This window comes from Gossypium raimondii, chromosome 12, assembly GCF_025698545.1.
Source record: "Gossypium raimondii isolate GPD5lz chromosome 12, ASM2569854v1, whole genome shotgun sequence".
NCBI lineage: Eukaryota > Viridiplantae > Streptophyta > Magnoliopsida > Malvales > Malvaceae > Gossypium > Gossypium raimondii.
The window spans coordinates 23,277,290-23,293,128 of NC_068576.1; positions in this window are offsets into that span (position 1 = coordinate 23,277,290).

The window sequence follows — 15,839 nt, forward strand, 5'->3', positions numbered from 1 at the left end:
TATATATTTAAAATTTGATAATTTGATAATTATTATAAATATGTTATTAAGTGGATTTCCATTAACATTAAGATAAATTTTGATGTACTTTAAATTCTAATAGTCATTAGAAGTAGATCTTTACTTTATTTATACTTCTTGTGCCTATAAATAGAGACTTTGGAGAAGTACTTTTGTATATATTCTGATTGATCAATAAAAATACGCTCTCTCTTTACTCTCCCATTCTCTTTGTTATTTATTTTCCGTCTTTTATTTTATAACACGTTATCAATACGATTCTTTTTTAATTCTTTTTTTTCCATAATTCACAAAAATATCCCAAAAGTTACTATTGTCAATTGCCTCTTAGAGTTGATGCTATTTCAATTGAGGCCTACGCACTACGGGTAATCATTAGAACTTTTAACCACTCAGGTATACATAAATCTCTGATTTTTATGCCCTTTTATGCAAAGAAATTTATATAATCCTTGCGTGGTATGTTTTTCTTTTTTATTGATTGATTTTTGGTAAAATTATTTTATGATAAAATATTATTATTTTAAGGTTTCTTTTAAACGAAGATTCTTTTATTAAATTATAGATGTATGATATATGGATGATTAAAATTTTGATGATTAAATTATTGTTATTAAATATGCTTGAAATTATTGTATTATATCTTGTAAATTGGATTTATAAATATTTGATTAGAGCATCATAAGACTTTATAACATATATGTGGTATTGAAATTTGGTACAATGTGTATTGGATAACTTTCAAGCATCGTACATGGAAATTTTGATTTTGTTTATTAAATGATTTTTTACTATTAGATTATAAATGCTATTACAAAATAAAGTTATTTTATTACTTGTAATAGTGCTCGTGACAATAACTAGGGTGATAACAATGATTTTTTTGAGCACTAGAGTGATAACAATGATGTTAAAGAATCTCGGTATATTTTACTTTGATTTATTTATTATATCATGTTTATTATAATTGGAAACTAATCATGATAGATAGATTTTGATTTGAAATCCACGCATGTTTTGCGATGGTGATTATGAAATAAAGAATCAATGGAGGAGTTTAAAAGTCTGTCCTACTATATTTGTTGCATTTCTCGAAGTGAATGCAAACATAAAGAAAATAAAAGATATAATCATGTACCACTAAAAGTGGGAACATAATAATAAATAAGAGAACAACGAGAATTCTCAAGATAACTTATTCAAAGGTTAAAGATAACCTATGTTATCAATGTGATATGAAATATCATTAGTGGCGTATGCCCAAATATTCATTTTTGTTAATATTCTTTGAGGAAGGATATGAGAATGTAGTAAGGAATTCTATCATTACAGAGAAAATATATATGTTATTTGGTACTGAAACAAACAAATATAATTCCAATATTTGATAGTACAAAATTAGTTGAAAGCTCCGGAAGAGTTAATATATCATTTATCTAAAAAGCACAAAATTTGTGATGGTTAATGCATTAGTTTTAAAAGATATTCATTATAATGATATCATATTAAGATTGTGAATGAAGAAAAGATTATATTTCATATGAAACATTATTGCTATAAATATCTATTTTGACAGGATGAAAAAAGGGAAGATTGAGTTATTGATTGCTCTTGTTATTAAATTGAATTGACTATTACTATATTTGTGATCTTCTTTTGTCATCATCTCCATTAAGGGTTGAAAGCAAAATATTTGACTGTGAAAGATCTACTTATAAGCAATAGAATATGGTAATTCTATCTAAAACTCGTTATGGTTAGATGCACCTAAAGTTGCAAGTTTTTATAAATTGTGAGTATAACTCTATAATATTCGAATAAGTTCTCAATTAAAATTATGTGGAAAACTATTACTAATGAGAACTTGCAAGAGAGAAAACTTATGCATGAAAAGTTATTGGTTATGTACTTATTGTATACTTGGAAAATAAGATCCACTCTTAAAGTTTGCTATTAATAGATTTTGATTGGATTCAAAGTCTACTATTGAAGTTTAATTTTCTTACTTCTTGATAAAATCGTCAACTTAATGAAGAAAAAAGGGTACATCTTTAAATATTAAATCAACTTGATATATGGTTTAAATATTTGAGATGGTCCTCTTTAAGTTTTGATTACATGGGTTACATATTGTTTTAAGCATCTCATTTGTTCATGAAAATGAATATTAACTTATTTTTTATGTCGCTATAATAGATTTTATAATTAAATAATATATTTGATTAAAATATATCTAGTATGCAAATTTGTGTTAATAAACCAATGAATTTTATGATTATTCGGATTTGATTTAGTTCAAAGATTGTTAAAAGTAGTAGTTCATATGTTTTATATTATTCCATTTGTTCATTATTAGGAGAAATGACATGAGCAATTATAAGTGAAAATTTCTATGAGCATGAATGATTGGATTTTAAATTAAATTTCATGCATGTTTATGGTGATGGTTATGAAAAAATTTAGTTTTTCATTATATCATATTTTTATGTTTGAGATGTGACTTTTATTGTTATATTTAATATATGATTATTTCTATACATGACGTAGGCAGTATTTTGATAGTTAACTCATTATGCAATACTCTTGTTAAAAGGGTTTTAAAAGTATTTTGAATCGAACTCGGGATCTCTCACACCCGAAGCGAGAATCATACCACTAGACCCAAATGCCTTGCATTTGAAGATTTTAGCATATTCTCTAAAGTGAATATTGCATATAATTATTTGGAAATTATATTTTTTGACTTAGTGGCATTATAGATGTAATACCCCAAAAACCAAATGTAATACCCCGAAAATTATTACAGTAAGAAAGTAAGATAATATTCACGATATAATAAAATAAGGAAATAAAGTGATAAAAGGGTAATTTTGAGTTATGTCAACATTAAGAAGTAAATTATGACATATTAATTCAAGAAGGCATTAAATCACAAAAGTGAGAAAAATTTTGTTGCCCAAGGGTAAATACTCAAAATTTGAGGGGTTAAAGTTCAAATAAGAAAAATTTGAAGGACCAATAGTGCAAATATTTTAAGGTTGGAATAATCTAGAAACTAAGGAAAATGGATGAATTAGGACCAAATTTAATAGGTGAAGAATTATGAGGGACTAAATCGTAATTTTACCAAATTAAGTAATGACTCAATGATGAAATTTTAAAAGATCATAAAGGGCAAAATGGACATTTAATAAGAGAGAGAAATCTAGAAGATAATGATGATGTTGGAGATATTTTAGATTAATTAAATAAATAAATATTAGTTTATTAATATTTTAATTTGATTTTTAAATGATATTTTATTATTTTATTATTTAGTATATATAAGTGGAAAGAAAGATGAAAAGGAACCAACCCACCATCTTTTCCATGCAATTCAAGATAGAAGAGAAGAGAAGAAAGAAAGTTTTGCTTTCTTTACAATTTGGTCCTTCCACCAAAAAAATTCACCATTTTCAATTAGAAATCAAAAGAATTTCCATAGCCATCAAGAGGGAAAGATAACAAGGAGACTATGGGGAGCTAGAATATCAAGTTGGATTCAAGAAATTGAAGCTGGAGGAGAGAGAAAATCAAGTTAAAGGTTGAAATCAATAGGACAAGGTAAGTACATTGAGATTTCAATATATTTTTAAGTTTGATATTATTGAAATAGCAAGGAAAAGATGTTATAGTAGAGTTTTCTTATATAAATTCTTATGTTCTCGATATATTAGTGAAGAGAAATAAGTGAAGTGATGGGAAACATTATAGAGAAAGGGAATAAGGAAGTTATAAACTTAGTAATTAACAATTTGCACTAAAACAGTTTTAGACTGCAGCAATAGGTTAACTTTGAAAAATCACCATAAATTATGGAAATGAAATTAGAGGATAAAAAATATTTAATTAAAGCTTACTGAGTCTAGTTTCTCATAGAAGAAACGGTGTAAGTAATGGAATTGTAAATCATGAGATATAATAGATTTTGTGAGATAAGGTCAGAATGATTTCGGGTTTCCCTGTTCTGAATTTGGAAAATAATCAAAAATTGTAAAAAATAAATTATGGGTTATAATTTATATTTTTAAAATCCTTAAAGAGTATATTTTAAATAGAAACAAACAATGATATCATCCAAATTCTATACAAGGAGATAATTAAGTTTTAGTGAAGAAGGGTCGGAACTGTCAGACAGCAGAACAAAGGTGACTTTAAAGAATAAACTGTACTTATTGGCTAAACCAAAAATTCTGAAAATTTTATGGTAAGAAGATATTTGAGTATAGTTTCAGGAAAAAATTAGCAGATCCTAATTTGGAGTTCTTTATCTGAAGATAAAAATAATTTAGTGGCTATGACTCAAATGGACAGCTTTTGAATAAATTTACAAGTAAATAGTAAAATCATAGATAATGTTACTTATAAGCATATTATATAAATTAAGGATGTGGAATGGAGAGGAGGAGGAGGAAAATATATATATATATATGTATGTATGTATATGAATATTCAGCTAGCATGGATAATTTGCACGTTTTAGGCTCAGGGACTAAATTGAATAAAAGTAAAACTTTAAGGGTAAATTTGTAAAATGTCAAAAAGTGACCAAATTGCATGAAATGAATTTTTATTATTTAAATTAGTAAATTGAATGAAATATTAATTTAGATCAAGATTAGGTGGAAATTTGAGAAAAATAGAAAATTTCCAAAATGTCCTTGAATTTTGGTATTTCTGCAATTTAGCCTGGTAAGTTCGTATGAACTATATTCTGTATAATTTTAATTGAAGTGAATGCTATTTGGTAATGAATATTATATATGTGTGTGTCTGTTTTATTATTGGAATTGAATTATTATTGGTAATATGTGTAATTATTTGATGCATTAAAATGATTATCGGAAGCTCGATTGAGTTGAAAGCTTGTTGGAGATATATCACATTATCCATTGGTTCTATCGACAATTTTGGATGATTTGATTCTGGTTATAATGGCATGTACAAGTGAAATTGGTTAACGTTAGCTCATTAATGTTTTGATTTTGATTGGTTTTAAATATGGATGCTTGATGAAAAGAAAAGTCTGAAAATTAATCAGTAAACTCTGGTAATGCTTTATAACCCTATTCTGGTGATAGATACGGGTCAGGGGTGTTACAATAGACTTCACATTGATTTAGACATTTCCAGTAGCAAATATCACAACAGTATTTATAACTAGATAGAAATAGTAAAATTACCAATTTGTTACAATTTAGTACAATTGAAACGCTTATTAAAGTAAACCAGAAGTTTACTGATACAAATACATTTACTAGGTGTGACCAGTTAGACCATCCTGGATCATATATGATGCGAAAATTAATTGAGAATTCATATAGACATTCATTAAAGAACTAGAAGATTCTCTAATTTAATGAATTCTTATTTGTTACTTGTTCTCAATGAAAATTGATTGTTAGAAACTCACTAACTAAAGTTGAGATTTAATATCTTGCATTTCTTAAATGAATATGGGTCCATTCATCCACCATGTGGATGATTTTGATATTATATGATTTTGGGAGATGCATTTACAAAATAATCACATATGTGTTACCAACTTGTAACCTGTCGTTTGTAAGATTTCTTGTTTAAATAATTAATTTTAGATCATGCAATTAAGACAATTCATGACACGATCCGGCCCGGGTTAATCGAGTCGTTTCGCGAAGTTGCCCAATCGTCGACGAGGAGTAGTTGGAGTTGTCAAAATTGGGTGATTTAGGCTAAGGGTTGCGGAAGCTTTGAGAGGGGTTTAGATGAGTGGTTTGGTGTTGATAGGTTCGGTTTAGAATAGAAACAAGGTAGGTTAGAAAAAAGGTAATTGATGGAGATGGAAAATAGAACTTAAACGTCAAGAATGTTCAATACTAAAAAGTATTGCCCGAGTCTTATATTGCTTAAGGTGAAATTTGATGAAAGATAGAAGTGGACCTTGACCCGTTACCTATATGGAGGTAAGAACCAAAGGTATAATAATATGGTTGAACGGCACACCGGTTCGGTGATAAGTTCAATGGAGTTCGGATTGACGCCACTAGCAAGCTAGATAAGTCGCTTCGAGACTCGAACGAAAGAAGAGAGGAGGTAACCTCACAAGAACAAAGTTCTATTAAGTTTTAATTGATCAAATTCTGTAACCTTTTACAATAAACAAAATAAACTATTTATAGGCTCTCTAATGCCTATTAAAATTCAGCAACTAATGTGTTCACACAACAATTAAAAATGTTCACACTTCAAGCATTAAATCTCTGTTCATGGATAGTGTAAGTTCATGCATGGTTGAATAATCATGTTTCTTCCCAAAACCCGTTCATGCATGCTTAACCAATAAGAAAGCTTCCTTGTTCCATGAATGTGCATCTTCAATTCATATCCAACCCCCCTTGGACGAATGCTAGGTGCATGGGTCATGCATCTCTCTTAATTAAAGCTTTAATGATGGGTGGTTCATGAATGGAAGCATGTACCTTGTAAATTCGTTCTCCCTTTGTACATGCACATTATACATTAAATGTGATGAATTAAGGTAATATTCCCTCCTTTGGACGTTCATGAATCCACCCATACATGTATAGGAGCTGATTGGTCAAATTGAGGTGTGAATGGCTTAGATCTTTGGTTTGGGAATACGATCGCCAAGCTTGTGCTTTAAGTTGCTGGACACCTTTTGGCCAAATAGGTGCCTTGGGGAGCCAAATGGATCAGCCACCATTCATTGAAAGAGGCCTTACATGCACCGTCCCATACATTGAACCTATCATGCATGAACCTTGTTTAATTACTCTCCAAATTCAGCTCACCTACAAAACACATGAACCAAAATTAAATCACATAAAATTCAGCTGAACAAACATTAATATAATTTAGACACACTAATTAAAACATAAATTAAATTAGACAAATTTAATAAAGTCTTAACAAGACATATTAAATTCGCCAAGACACATTTAAAACATGTAATAAGTCAAAACATAATTATGAGTGTAGTAATTTAAGCTAAATTAATAAATTACTTAATTTATTCAGACATTAAAATAAATGAGTTGAAATAAACTTAAGCCAAGCTCAAACGAGTTAAAGTAAGCTAAATTGAGCTCAAACGAGCTAAATTAAGCTCATGTGAGCTAAATCGAGCTGGGAAAAACTAAGATTGAGCTTGTTGAGCTGAGATTGAGCTTCATCTTGCACTTGGGGCCCTCGTGTTTAGGCCAATCACGATAGCAATGAGTGGTGCCACAACATGATGCGATTGAGATCACATCATACCCTCCCTCTTGAAGACGATTTGTCCTCAAATCGGGCCACTTGCTCGCGAAAAATTTTTCGAGATCACAAGCCCTTTTGTTCATGATCCGAAAAGTATTGTTTCTAAAACTCCAGGAACCACAAATGGTTTGAAAAGAAAATGATTTAGTTCCATGCCCTCCCTCTTTAGGAGGAAACCATTCCAAAGTGTCACCTACATAGAAATGGAATGAATTAGTGACACTAAAATTTATAAACTCAAACGATCTTTCCAGAATCTTATTCAAAATTAGAATGCATAATCCAATGCCGGGATCAAAAGTAGAAGTGGATCTTACCTGTTCACAATGGTTTTCCATACTTGGTAATAAAGGATGAATCAGAATCAAATCAAATTTATAATCAAAATTTATCAAGGAGTCCTCCAAATGATCATGTAATCTAAGTTCCACTCGATCAATCTTATTTAAACATGCAGAATTTATATAGCAAGGCAGATTTGAGACACCATCTTCAAATTCAAATGCACTAACCATTTTACATGCCATCGTCTTATCACATATTCGGATCAAAAGAAAATTAAACAAGCATGCCTTTAAACATTCATATGTCTCGATTCTGTTAAACAAAAATAAACAACATTCTCCACAATCAAAAATTTGATTTTGTCTTAACAAGCCAACAAGATTCACACGTCTCGTTTTCAAACTTAGTGACAAAGCATCATACAAGCAACGATTGTTTACTTGGTCATTCAAACAAAATTTACAATGCTTGCCTTCTCTCAAAGATGAACCAGAATAGCGAACTCCAGGGTTGAACACACGATATTGTTCACTCGTTCCAAAATGCAGTGCAAATTTCTTAATTACCAACAATTCACACAAGTGGAACAAAAAGAATTTGAGCATGCATATGTTCAAACATTCATACATCGTAAATCTCATTCGAATAGACTTGTTCAGACATGGGGAATTTACGCAAAAAAAATAATAGAAAATTCAAATTATCACCACACACAAGTAGACTAGGCGTTTCACATGCCAACTTTTTATCACAAGAGTTCAAAATTTGTTTGTGCGGATTTATTCGTACTTCAATAAAATTCTTGCCAATACCATACTCATCAATAGGAAAACACTTCTTACCACTATGGAAGGTGTAATCACCATCATTCAGAATATGATAATCAAACAAATCGAACTTTGTATGTGAATAATCTTTATCGCACACTATCACACTTTGTTCATGCTGATCTAATCGAACGCCTTCAATAAAATTGCCAACAACAAACTTATCATAGAAAAAACTTTTCAAAGCACTAGTTGAAACAAAATAATAAATAATAGATGAACGAAAATTAACCAATTCAATGGGAAAAACCCTTTCGCAAAAACAATTTTCAGCAATCTTGTCATAAACATGTGAGTGAATGAGTTGAAACTCGCTCAACAAGGAACCCTTACCTTGCTTACCATTGGAAATGTGACAATCATTTTTATCTTCCAACTTACCTCTTTCAATCAATTGAAAACGTCTCTCGGTAGAAAGGTAATGAAGTGGAAACCAATCCGTGGATGGAATCTTGCAAACCTGAAACAAAGAAAAATCACAAGGTAATTTCGAAAGGGGGTTAGCAAAAGAATTCCTCTCTTTTTCGTGATTACTCACTTCACTCGTTTCTTTTACAGACTCTCTTTCTTTTTCACTTGATTTCCTTTCAAGCGCTCTTTCAATTTCTTTTTTCGCTTTTTCTTTTTCAATTTTTTTTTCATTCTCAATTTCTTTTTCAATTTTCTTTTCTTCATTTTCTTTTTCTCTCACTTTTTCGATTTCTTTTTCTTTTGCAATTTATTTTTCTTTTTCGTTTTCTTTTTGTTTTCTTTCAATTTCTTTTTCAATCTCTTTCTCCTTTTCTCGCTCAATGGATTGCTTCATTTTGAATTGGTCTTCTTGCACTTGTTCCGGTGTGAGCGGCGCTAAAGTGATTTTCCTTCCTTGATGCTTGAAGGAATACCTATTGGTACATTCATCGTGAATGACCTTGTGATCCGATTGCCATGGTTCTCCTAGCAACAAATGGCAGACTTGAATAGGCACAACATCACAAATGACTTCGTCTTGGTATCTTCCGATGGAAAAGGCGATACGCACTTGTTGAGTGACTTTAAATTTGCCTTCAACACCAAGTCCTTGCAGTTGATAGGGTCGTGGATGCTTGGTAGTGGCCAAGCCAAGTTTTTCCACCGTTCGAATACTAGCCATGTTTGACCTACTTCCACCATCAATAATGAGGCAACAAACTTTATCGTGGACACGACAACACGTGTGAAACATATCTTCACATTGTGGTTCATTTTCCAATCTTTGAAGGATTGAACTAATCTTGATGTCAACGATAGTAGGTGTCAAATCTTCTTTATCTTTGTCGAATTGTCGAAATTCAAATTGCATTATCCTTTGCATTTCTTGTCTCCACATTTGGAATTCAAATTCAGAAAATTCTTCAGACATGCTTCAACAAAATATTAGAAAATAAAAGTTAAATTAGAAAGAAAAATAATTCTCACCACAAATCTCTCAAGTTCGCTCAAAAAGAAAAATTCACTCACTCTTGTGTTTGAACTCTCTTTTAGGCTTTTTTTTCGAATGAACTCACGCTCTCTTGCCTTTTACCACTCGACATTGTCTCACAAATTCGTAATTTGTCTCGATAGACTTAATTTGCTGCTTAAGGGTCGGTTTCAAAATGGGTTACAAGGGATAATGTCGGGTGTAGGGTAGGCTGAACAAAGAAGAAAATTGATTTAAAGTGTGGCGCTGGGATGGGAAAATAATGGAAGGAAGGGAAACTTGATGATCGGAGTAATAAGTGATAACGATAAAAACTCGCAAGACTTTTCACTTTTTTTTCTTTCTTCTTCTTTTTTTAACATGATTTTTTTGTCACTTCTTTTTTTTTTCCCTTTTTTTTGATTTTTTTGATTTTTTTATTTTTTTTCTAGAATTTCTTCTCTTTTTTTTTAAATCCAATACAATAGTAAACTAAATACAAGGAAGATAAAAAAAAATTAAATTCCAACTCAAAATTTTTTTTGATTTTTTTTACGTTACGAACCTACTCCGAGCTTGATACGAATGTCGACACTCCTCGTTTTAGTAGCTCTGATACCAAATGATACGATTCGGCCCCGGTTAATCGAGTCGTTTCGCGAAGTTGCCCAATCGTCGACGAGGAGTAGTTGGAGTTGTCAAAATTGGGTGATTTAGGCTACGGGTTGCGGAAGCTTTGAGAGGGGTTTAGATGAGTGGTTTGGTGTTGATAGGTTCGGTTTAGAATAGAAACAAGGTAGGTTAGAAAAAAGGTAATTGATGGAGATGGAAAATAGAACTTAAACGTCAAGAATGTTCAATACTAAAAAGTATTGCCCGAGTCTTATATTGCTTAAGGTGAAATTTGATGAAAGATAGAAGTGGACCTTGACCCATTACCTATATGGAGGTAAGAACCAAATGTATAATAATATGGTTGAACGACACACCGGTTCGGTGATAAGTTCAATGGAGTTCGGATTGACGCCACTAGCAAGCTAGATAAGTCGCTTCGAGACTCGAACGAAAGAAGAGAGGAGGTAACCTCACAAGAACAAAGTTCTATTAAGTTTTAAGTGATCAAATTCTGTAACCTTTTACAATAAACAAAATAAACTATTTATAGGCTCTCTAATGCCTATTAAAATTCAGCTACTAATGTGTTCACACAACAATTAAAAATGTTCACACTTCAAGCATTAAATCTCTGTTCATGGATAGTGTAAGTTCATGCATGGTTGAATAATCATGTTTCTTCCCAAAACCCGTTCATGCATGCTTAACCAATAAGAAAGCTTCCTTGTTCCATGAATGTGCATCTTCAATTCATATCCAACCCCTTGGGCGAATGCTAGGTGCATGGGTCATGCATCTCTCTTAATTAAAGCTTTAATGATGGGTGGTTCATGAATGGAAGCATGTACCTTGTAAATTCGTTCTCCCTTTGTACATGCACATTATACATTAAATGTGATGAATTAAGGTAATATTCCCTCCTTTGGACGTTCATGAATCCACCCATACATGTATAGGAGTGATTGGTCAAATTGAGGTGTGAATGGCTTAGATCTTTGGTTTGGGAATACGATCGCCAAGCTTGTGCTTTAAGTTCTTGGACACCTTTTGGCCAAATAGGTGCCTTGGGGAGCCAAATGGATCAGCCACCATTCATTGAAAGAGGCCTTACATGCACCGTCCCATACATTGAACCTATCATGCATGAACCTTGTTTAATTACTCTCCAAATTCACTCACCTACAAAAACACATGAACCAAAATTAAATCACATAAAATTCAATTGAACAAACATTAATATAATTTAGACACACTAATTAAAACATAAATTAAATTAGACAAATTTAATAAAGTCTTAACAAGACATATTAAATTCAGACAAGACACATTTAAAACATGTAATAAGTCAAAACATAATTATGAGTGTAGTAATTTAAGCTAAATTAATAAATTACTTAATTTATTCAGACATTAAAATAAATGAGTTGAAATAAACTTAAGCCAAGCTCAAACGAGCTAAAGTAAGCTAAATTGAGCTCAAACGAGCTAAATTAAGCTCATGTGAGCTAAATCGAGCTGCGAAAAACTAAGATTGAGCTTGTTGAGCTGAGATTGAGCTTCATCTTGCACTTGGGGCCCTCGTGTTTAGGCCAATCACGGTAGCAACGAGTGGTGCCACAACATGATGTGATTGAGATCACATCAATTCATCTTGCTAATACTGATGAGTTTATATCTCAGTCTTTTATTGATTGAGTTTGAAAAACTTTTGTAAAAGTTTGTTATTTATGCACATAATGGTTTAGAGAAATTATTGAATGAACGACTTTGGTTAATGTCTAAACATTACTTATGAGAACTAAACTTCCTATTCCAACATGAGATTATGTTGATTTACGTGTTGTACGCATCAAGCCAATAAATTATAAATACTCCCCATTACAATTGATTTTTGGTCAAGAGCTAAATAATTTTCATTTTTTTAATTTTTATATGTGCTTATATGTTCCAATTGCTCCACCACAATAAAGATGAGTGAATACTCAAAGAAAGTTGGGAATATATATTAACTATGAGTCTCCTTGTATTATTATATGTTTTAAATGTATTGGAGATTCAATTATGACATGATTTGTGATTACTATTTTGATTTGATAGTTTTCTCGACATTGGGGGAGAGTAATTTGAACTAGAAATTCAACAAGGATAACTCATTACAAGTTTCAAATATGAAAATTCTCACAAAATAAAATAATAACTCTAGATGGTCATATAGTGAAGGCAAATGCTCTAGAAGAGACCCAAAACATAACTAATAAGTACAACTCCAGAAGAGATTGAGGTACCTGAAACTGAAGATTAAAATACTGAAAATAGGAGATCTTGATAAGTTATGTCAATTTGAGAAAATGTTGAACTGATAATAAAAGTGGTCGACAATGGTTTCCATGCAATATTATTGTTGAAATAATGAAATAAAAGGAGGATCTTGAATAAATCTATTGAGAATTATAAATATAGAATAAATTGGTCAAAATAGAAAGACGCAACTCAAGTACAATTAAATTTGTGGAGTTTTTGGACCAGTAGTCCAAATATCTAAAGGTATATAAAGTCAGTGAGAGTGCAAATGAAGTAGTTTTGCAAAACATAATAAAATATTAAGTTTTTTTTCTAGGTCTTGACATTGAATATGAAAAGATATAATATTCTTTTGTGGTGGATGTAATAACCTTTAGCTATATTATTAAACCGACAGTTCATAAAAGATTTAACTTGCGTCTAATGGTTGTTGTTACAACCTTTTATGAATCACTATATTGTAAAGTTTATATTAAAATTTTGAAGGATTTAGAATTCTAGAAGCATTTTGAAATTCTCGGAAATTTTTATTTATATGAATTTAAATAATTTGAACATATGTGGTAAATTTGACTTAGTCAATAGTATTTGAAAGAGGATTATAAAATGATCCAAAATACCTATTTGTATTTTTATAGAGGGATCATGATTAAAGTTTGTAATGATTATTGTTGAAACTCTGAATAGATCAAAATATATTTTCCCAAAATTTCCCTTACTCATGACCTTCAAAAGAATGGCAATATAAATGCTTAGCAAATATGTTCAAATGATCATTTGAAAAGCTAGTATTCAAGATTTAGTATATAGAATATGATATATTATGTAATGTTTTCATGAGGGGGAGTAAATATGCACTATACTCTTTTTCCCTTAACCGAGGTTTTGTCCCATTGGATTTTCCTGGTAAGGTTTTTAATAAGGTAACGTATTATGCGTATTATAGATATGTGTACTCTTTTACACATTATCTACCAATGGACATTTAAGGTGGAGTGTTATGAATATCTTATTAAGTGGATGTTCATCAAGATCAAGATAAGTTTTGATGTACTTTAACTTCTAATAGTCATTAGAAGTAGATCTCTACTTCATTTATACTTATTATGCCTATAAATAGAGACTTTGGAGAAGCTTTATATATATTCCATTGATCAATAAAATACACCCTCTCTTTGCTCTCCCATTCTCTTTGTTATTTATTTTCATCTTTTATTTTATAACAATAATAATTTAACAATTTATAGTTTTTAGATTTTTATATACTTTTATTAATTTTTGAATGGTGTCACTATTTTTAAGTGTCACAATCTCATAAGTAATAGTGCACTTGGATATTCTTTTAAAATTTTGAGGATATACATCATTAAATATTACGTTTAGAGATTTTGAATTGTGATAGACTACTTTTATCTTTTTCAGTAGTCCAAGTTGTCTCTAGTTTGGGAACACTAACACCACTAACCACTATAACAAGAGGATTCCAACTAGTTAACACAACTCCCCATATTTTCTCATCAATGGAATTGATGAGTTCCCTCTATGATCCTTTCAACAAGTGTAGTTTGACCTATCGAGCATAGGCAGCCTGGATTCCTTTCATGGTTCAACAATTTAGCGAAATTTTTTTTACTAATTTCTTTTGGTGTTTATCTCTAATATCAAAGTGTAAGTGTAGTACTTTCTAAGTAGGTCATGTGTATTGACACATCATCAACCAACATTGTTACACATATGTACCACATTGGCAAACAGACTTAAATTTTAGGTACTAAAATCGACATTTTGAAAAATTAGGTACCACATTAAAAGATTTGTCAAAGTTCAAGTACAAAATATGTTATTATCCCAATATATACTACAATGAATTCAATTAAATTAATATAGATTTTGTTGGTTTTATTAATGTTAATTTTATGTTTGACAAATTCTACACTTTTTTTACCGATCTTTTAAGGTATAAAATTGTTATTTAAATTTTGTAAACTTTTTAGGTATTACATAATTAAAATATAATATTTGATAAATAAATATTATATATTTAACACTAAAATGTTAAGTTTTGATAAAATCATATTAAGTTAAAAAGTTTCTCTAAAAACTATTTTTAAAATTTAAAGTTAAATAAAATCTTTCATCGATTGTTTTTTAAATAAATATGATTTTAAAGTGATAATGTTAAAAGCGAGAGTTTAAGAATATGTTTTGTTATGAGGTAAATATATGTCACCTAATTATTGTCTCTTTTTTTTTTCTCATTTAACTATCATTTTTTTAATTTGGTCACCCAACTAATTGACATTACATCGATTTACATATTACATCGATTTAGTCATAAATTAATAAAATTGACCCTCAAAATTTATAAATGATCTCAATTTGATCATCAAAATTTATCTTCCTCTTTGGTTTCTCCCACTGCCACTACCATCGTTGTCTCTGTGGGTAATGCAAAGAAATCTCACATTGGTTGTGTATAGGCTGAGAAATCCCACTACCATCATTCACTTGTTAAGAGAAGAATTGCTCGTTTCACTATGTATTAGTGCCAACCTAACAAATACTAGTACTTAAGCGGCTAATTCTACTATTGCTCTTTTTTCATTTTTTCAAAAAAAAAAATCTTTATTTCTTTGCATTAGTGGAGGAATGTGGGTAATGCAAAGAAATCCCACATTTGTTGTTTATAGGCTAATGAAAGAGTTTAAATTAGCCTTACTTCTTATCCTCATTGAGTAACTGGGCTAAAGGCCTAACACAGGCACACCATCGCCACTGTCTGGCCCGATCCGTGTTAACATGTACCACACATGTTTATTTTTGGATAAAACTGCTGTATTATTTTTCAAAAAATAAAGAAAATTCTGGTCAACAAAAAATATCTTTTTAAACCATTTTTAGAAAACTGTATCCTCTAGTTTTACCTTTTTGCCCTTATATTTTTACTATTTTGCCCTTCAGCTAATAGTATAAATAAGAGGCTATCTCCTCATATTTTACACAACAAAAAGCAAGCTTCTATCATTCTTCCCATCCCCCTCATTCTTCTTTCTCTAAAAGCTTTGTTATTTTAC